The sequence below is a fragment of the Panthera pardus genome, unplaced genomic scaffold, assembly GCF_024362965.1.
Source record: "Panthera pardus isolate Hobbes unplaced genomic scaffold, ASM2436296v1 HiC_scaffold_27, whole genome shotgun sequence".
Lineage (NCBI taxonomy): Eukaryota > Metazoa > Chordata > Mammalia > Carnivora > Felidae > Panthera > Panthera pardus.
Window position 1 is genome coordinate 81,580,398 of NW_026526843.1, and position 7,839 is coordinate 81,588,236.

Sequence of the window (7,839 nt, forward strand, 5' to 3'; positions counted from 1 at the left end):
GATTTTCTATTTTTGTCTTTTGTTTCTATCATGTTCATAATTGCTCACTGAAGCATTTTTATAATGGCTTCTTTAAAATATTTGTCAGATAATTCCAACATGATTCATCTCAGTGTTGGCGTCATTTGATTGTCTTTTCTTCATTCGAGTTTTTTTCCTGGTTCTTGGTATGACAGGTGATTTTTTAATGTATCCTGAATATTTTGGCTATTGTGTTAGGAAACTTTAGTTCTATATAAATCCTTTATTTTAGCAGGCAATCTCCTTGTTTAGGTTTAGCACATAGATCCTGGCCTACTTTTATGTGTTGTGGTTTCATTAACATTTTAATTTTTAGAGCCTTTGCTCTGCTTTGATCTGCTTAGGCTATCTGGTGCTTCTGGGGCTCCCACTGGTCTGTGCTGGTGGGCTGTGAAGGCAGAAGGTGTTTCCTCAGGCGAGGTTGCGTTGTGCCTCTAGGTGGGGAAAGGGAGTCTCCATGAGAGAACACGTTCTGCACTTGGTCACTTGTTGTGGCAGAATCCCTCCTCCCAGGGCAGCCTGGCCATTCTTGGGAGGAGGGGGAGAGAAGGGATTACTACACCATTGAACACAAAGAAACTTCCAGGATGGGTCATTTGTTCTGGAGGGATCCTACTTGCAGGACATTCCCTGGCTACCCAATGTCTCTCAGTGGAGAACAGGGAGTCTCAAGGACCACAGGAATAACGAGTTTCATTTCCATGATTTATAGTTGTACCTAGTAAGTAGGAGTAGGGAGAATGACTCTATTCCATCTTATTTGGACCAGAAGACCTCTATATTCCCTTTTATGTTACTTAAGATGTCTAAGCATTGAACAAATCTCATGACTCTCCTAAATTGTATATAACATTTTAGAAAATACTGTTCTAGCTTTCCAATTAAGAAACTTAATATTATCTCCCAATTCTATAGCCAGCTGGATTATTCACCAATAAGTTAACTGAGAGACACTGAGGTTTTGCTCAATATTACCATTTAAAAAAAGAAAAAAATTTTTCTTGAGGTATAACACACAGAAAAGTGAAAGAATCTTAACACACCAGGAAATCATCACAAAATGAACATACTCAGATAGTATTTTGTTTGCTTAAAAAATTTGTCAGTGGGCAAGTTACCAAACCTTTCTGAGATTTAGTTTTTTCATCTGTCAAGTGGGAAAATTAATAGTACTACTTTCTATACATCTGTAAATCTATTCCACAAAAGTGTGAATATACTTAATGGTAGTGAACTGTACACTTAGAATGGTTAAGAAAGTAAATTTTATGTTATGTTTTTACCAAATTAAAAAAAACATATGGGAGGAGACAAAACAACTAAATTATGAAAAATACCAACAATGCCTCCAGACTCACAGTCTAGCAGAAATCACTAGAGCAAATTCCTAGCATATAGACCCTATGTCTTTAGCTCCTTTTTCCTCCCACATATTTGGGAAAATAGTTCTTCATGGTTTTTTACCTATAAAGAAAAAAAAAAAAGAAACGTGACACCCATTGCATCTTAAGTGTTGTGGAAAAAGCAAAGCATGGCTGCTCTAGTTGAACTCAAGGTAGCGTAGCAGCCCTGCCGTTTTCACTTGACTTTTCATCACACAGTCATCCTGTCATCAGGACTGTTGTGCAAATTAAGTGAAAATAAAATAGGTAAAAGTTCTGCTACATGGCAGATGTTCTTTAAAAGTTTGTTGATTTTGGGATGAGCGCTGGGTGTTGTATGGAAACCAATTTGACAGTAAACTTCATATATTAAAAAAAAGGGAAAAAAAAGTTTGTTGAATGTGGAGATGGAATGAGAGTAATACAGACCAGTTAAGTTCATATTATAAACACATGCTGTTCTCTAAAGAGGAACCCAGGAAAGAACAAAGACCAGGACTTACTTTGTGTGCCAAGCACCATGAAAAGTGATTTATAAATGAGATATAACAGCTATTTATGAAAATCCCACAGCTAATATCATCCTCAATGGGGAAAAACTGAGAGCTTTCTCCCCTGAGATCAGGAACATGACAGGGATGTCCACTCTCACTGCTATTGTTTCACATAGTGTTGGAAGTGCCAGCATAAACAATCAGACAACAAAAGGAAATCAAAGGCATCAAAATTGGCAAAGATGAAGTCAAGCTTTCACTTTTTGCAGATGACATGATATTATACATGGAAAACCCGATAGACTCCACCAAAAGTCTGCTAGAACTGATACATGAATTCAGCAAAGTCGCAGGATACAAAATCATTGTACAGAAATCAGTTGCATTCTTATACACTAATAGTGAAGCAACAGAAAGACAAAGAAGACGATCCCATTCACAATTGCATCAAGAAGCATAAAATACCTACGAATAAACCTAACCAAAGATGTAAAAGATCTGTATGCTGAAAACTATAGAAAGCTTATGAAGGAAATTGAAAAAGATATAAAGAAATGGAAAAACATTCCCTGTTCATGGATTGGAAGAATAAATATTGTTAACATGTCAATACTACTCAAAACAATCTACACATTCAATGCAATCCCAATCAAAATTGTACCAGCATTCTTCTCGAAGCTAGAACAAGCAATCCTAAAATTCATATGGACCCACAAAAGGCCCCGAATAGCCAAAGTAATTTTGAAGAAGAAGACCAAAGCAGGAGGCATCACAATCCCAGACTTTAGCCTCTATTACAAAGCTGTAATCCTCAAGACAGCATAGTATTGGCACAAAAAAACAGACACATAGACCAATGGAATAGAATAGAGGCTCATATAGCCAACTAATCTTTGACAAAGCAGAAAAGAGTATCCAATGGAAAAAAGACAGTGTCTTTAACAAATGGTGCTGGGAGAACTGGACAGCAACTTGCAGAAGAATGAAACTAGACCACTTTCTTCCACCATTCACAAAAATAAACTCAAAATGGATAAAGGACCTGAATGTGAGACAGGAAATCATCAAAATCCTAGAGGAGAAAGCAAGGGAAAACCTGTCTGACCTCAGCTGCAGCAGTCTATTACTTGACACATCCCCAAAGGCAAGAGAATTAAAAGCAAAAATGAACTATTGGGACCTCATGAAGATAAAAGCCTTCTGCACTGCAAAGGAAACAACAAATCTAAAAGGCAATTAATGGAATGGGAAAAGGTATTTGAAAGTGACATATCAGACAAAGGACTAGTATCCAAAATCTATAAGGAACTCACCAAACTCCACACCTGGAAAACAAATAATCCAGTGAAGAAATGGGCAGAAAACATGAATAGACACTCCTCTAAAGAAGACATCCAAATGGCAAACAGGCACATGAAAATATGCTCAAAGTCGCTCCTCATCAGGGAAATACAAATCAAAACCACACTCAGATATCACCTCATGCCAGTCAGAGTGGCTAAAATGAACAAATCAGGAGACTGTAGATGCTGGAGAGGATGTGGAGAAATGGAAACCCTCTTGCACTGTTGGTGGGAATGCAAACTGGTGCAGCCACTCTGGAAAACAGTGTGGAGGTTTCTCAAAAAATGAAAAATAGATCTACCTTATGACCCAGCAATAGCACTGCTAGGAATTTACCCAAGGGATACAGGAGTGTTGATGCATAGGGGTACTTGTACCCTAATGTTTACAGCAGCACTCTCAACAATAGCCAAATTATGGAAAGAGACTAAATGTCCATCAACTGATGAATGGATAAAGAAATTGTGGTTTATGTACACAATGGAATACTACTTGGCAATGAGAAAGAATGAAATATGGCCTTTTGTAGCAACGTGGATGGAACTGGAGAGTGTGATGCTAAGTGAAATAAGTCATATGGGGAAAGACTGATAACCATATGCTTTCACTCTTATGTGGATCCTGAGAAACTTAACAGAAGACCATGGGGGAGGGTAAGGAAAAAAAAGTTAGAGAGGGAAGTAGCCAAACCATAAGAGATTCTTAATACCTGAGAATAAACTGAGGGTTGATGGGGGGGTGGGATGGAGGGGAGGGTGGGCATTGAGGAGGGCACCTGTTGGGATGAGCACTGGGTGTTGTATGGAAAACAATTTGACAATAAATTTCATTTTAAAATAGATAGATAGATAGATAGATAGATAGATAGATAGATATCACTTAACCTTCTACAGTTAATGCTAAGAAAGTAGTACTAGTAATTTTCCCACTTGACAGATGAAAAAACTAAAGCTCAGAAAGGTTAGGTAACTTGCCCACTGACACATAGCATAAGAAAGAAAGAAAAAGGAAGAAAGAAAGAAAGAAAGAAAGAAAGAAAGAAAGAAAGAAAGAAAGAAGCTGAACTAGGATTTGAGCGTCTAACTTCTACCTCCCTCAACCAACTATTAGACATTTATACCCTACTGTTTCTCACATCTATGCTTTGTTCCTAGTGTCAATTTGGCCCCCTCTTCCTCTCCCATTTACATGGCTAAGTCACCTCTTTTTGGAAATCTTCTCTGTCCATGTCTCCATAATCTGTGCACCCTTATAACTCCTACTTATTCCCTGTGCTTATTTATATTGAATTGTCAGTGTATATTTACTTTTATGTGAACTCTTTGAAGGCAAGAACCATTTCTCATTCATCTATATTGTGACTAACATGATTCCTGGTACATACTTGTTATCCAGAAAATGCTTGTTGAATGAATAAATGATTGAGTGAATGAATGAATGACGCTAAGCAGTGTTTTTTCCTCTCCAACCATTCACCTCTCCTGTTCTGAATTTTAGAGACCTATTTTTGTGCCAATTGCCTTCACTGATTATTTGATTAATATTTTTCTTTGACTCAACTCACTTGCAATATTTTAAATCAATTTAGTCTTGTTCTAAGCAATATTTGTGAAATTATGGCTTGTATGTATTGGAGATATACACATATATATACACATATTATATATGTGTAACATATAATAATAAATGTATACATATATACGTACATATATATGTATGTATATAATAAATATACATACATATATATGTACGTATGTATGAATATAATACTATATATTATGTATACAATGTATACATAATATATATAATGTATACAATAATATATATGTATGTATACATACATATGTACGTATATATGTATATAATAATATATGTATTAAGATAAATACATAACTATTGAAATAAAAACATTCATCTGTTTACCACCTAAATAGCCTTGTGAACCTCCAGTGGTATATATACCATACGTAAGGAAATAATTATCTAATGATACTGATGCTGTTTCATGAAGCCTGGATCTGATGGGCAGAGGAAGCAGGGAAGGGTGAATGGCAGTGGGATATCTTTGTGACAATTGCCACTAGGGTAGGTATTTGACTGAGACAGGAAGTCCCTAAACAGCAGCAGTTTCTCATGGTACTGCATGACCAGTCTCTGGAATATGGCATCCCAGACTTGAGCTCAGGATGCCTATGTGGTACAAGAGGCTCATCCCAAGCCACACCTGGCCCTATCACAATGCACCTGTTCTTTTAAAATTGAGTTTAACTCCAAGTCCAGAGTGCAAGCCTTTTCCTTGTGGTGCCCAGTGTGTGGTACTGAATGCAGGGCAGTGTAGCCTAGTGCTGGTTCTTAACTGGGTGACCTGGTGCATATTTTCTGAACTTAATTGTTCTCATCTGTAAAATGTTTTTTATATATACCTTTCATACAGTGGTTCTCAACCCTGGTTATACATTATGATTATTTGTGGATATTAAAAAAAAAACTTCTGCTAGAAATTCTGATTTAATTGGTACAGTGAAGGCTACACACTGATATTGTTTTTCAAGTTCCCCAATGTGTAGCTAAGTTTGAGAATTACTGAGTTCATTGGAGAATTAAATGAAAGCATGTATAAAGCACCTGGTACACAATAAATACACAAGAAATGTAAGCTATTATTAATATTATCATCATTACTATTAGACTTATTCATTGGTTACCTTTTCTAGTTGCCATTCTGGTAACCTATCCACAACCTCTTACTCTCACAAGCCCACGCATCTCTGGCCCCAAAGACCAGGCCAGCTGTCTGAATCATGTTTGCTGATGATGGTTTTGAACATCATCCTTTACCCTCTTAGCAGAACCTCTGTGAAGAGTCCCTGACACTGGGACCACACATATTCCATACACCCTGGGTTGAAACCACTCATGGTCAGGTTTGTGGGTGATTGCGAATAAGCCCCCATGCCCTGTTTCCCTCTGTGGAATCTGAGATGCAGCGGGTGGCCATGACAATCACAGGTTGCCTCTCTCCCCCTCCTTCTTATCCAGGGACATCAGGTTACAAGAGAACAAGCTGTTCTTGTCTTAGTAATGGGCTGGGGGAAGGGGAAGAGACCAGCTGTATGCATATGAGTTGCATATGAGCTGCATATGAACCTCAGGTGAGTTTGTTATTATGGAGGGTGTTTTGCTTTTTATTTATACCATCAGCTACTAAAGCTGGTTTTGAGCCCTTAGGCCTTCCTTAGAAGGCTGTTAATGTGGCTACTTGCTAATGATCGCTCTAAAAACACTAGCTAATATTTGTTGAATGTAATGTACTGTCTTAAAGCACTTATATATGGGTGATCTTGTTTAATTTCCAAAGCAACCTTTGGAGACAGGGTCTATTTTTATTATCTTCATTTTTAAGGTAAGAAAACAAAGAGTCTGAGAAAGATAAAGTAACTTTTCTCAAAGTAGTAGGTAAAGGATCCTAAGAAATCTGGCTCCAGAGACTGCTTTATACCCAGATCTCTAGACTTTGTCATAGAGATGCAAAAGACCTGAGAAACCATCCATTCCAACCCTCTTATGTTATCAATGGGGGAAACTAAGACCCAGCTAAGGAAAGAAACACTTTTCTGAACCATGGGCATCTTTTAAGAAAATTCATTTAACAAATATTTATTGAGCACCTACTAATGCCAGGCCCTGTGCTAGGTGCTAGAAATATATAGTTAAAAAAAAAAACAACAAAAATTCTTACCCTAATAAATCTTATTTTGTAGGGAAGAGATGGATTATAAACAAATTAATAAAATAAACAGAGTATACTAAACGTCAATAAGTACTATAAGAAAAATAAAATAGATAAGAGAAAAAAAAGAGTATGGGGTAGCTGCAACATTAAATAGAGAAGTCAGGGAAGATCTCACTGAAAGGGCATTATTTTTACTAATATATGAATGTGAAGGAGTTAATTATTTAAGTACTTGGGGGAAGATTTTTTCCAGGTAGAGAAAACAGCTGGTACAGAGCCCCTGTGGCAGGGGCAAGTTTGGTATGTCCAAGGACAATCAAGGAAGCCAAGATGGCTAGAACAGAGTGAGTGCGAGGCAAAGTGAGTGAGTGTGACTCAATGTTATAGAGCAAAAGATAATGCAGGGGTTTGTAAGCCCCTATAAGGTCTTTGATTTTTACTCTGAATGAGATAATAAGTCATTGGAGGATTTTGAGCAGGGTGATATAATCTGACTTGAGAAATAAAAACATTCCTCTGACTACTGTAAGAAAAACAGATGGTAGAGGGGCAATGGTAGAAAGAGGGGTATGAATACAGAGGCTATAATGAGTGAACAGTAGCTTAGAACAAAGTGGTAATAGCGAAAAGGCTAAAAAAGTGATCAATTTATGAGAAAATTTGGAGGTAGAAAATTACGCAGTTGTAAGGGAAGCACAGTTGTGAGGTATGAAAGAGAGAGGAGTCAAGAATGTCTGGTTCACACTCCTCTAGCACACTCTCTGTTGGGCCCAAGAATTGTTTTGACCAAGCAACCGCCATTAATTTTCATCCTCTCTTATTGTACCAGTTTTAATTCAATTCCATGGATCCTCTAGGGAGATTA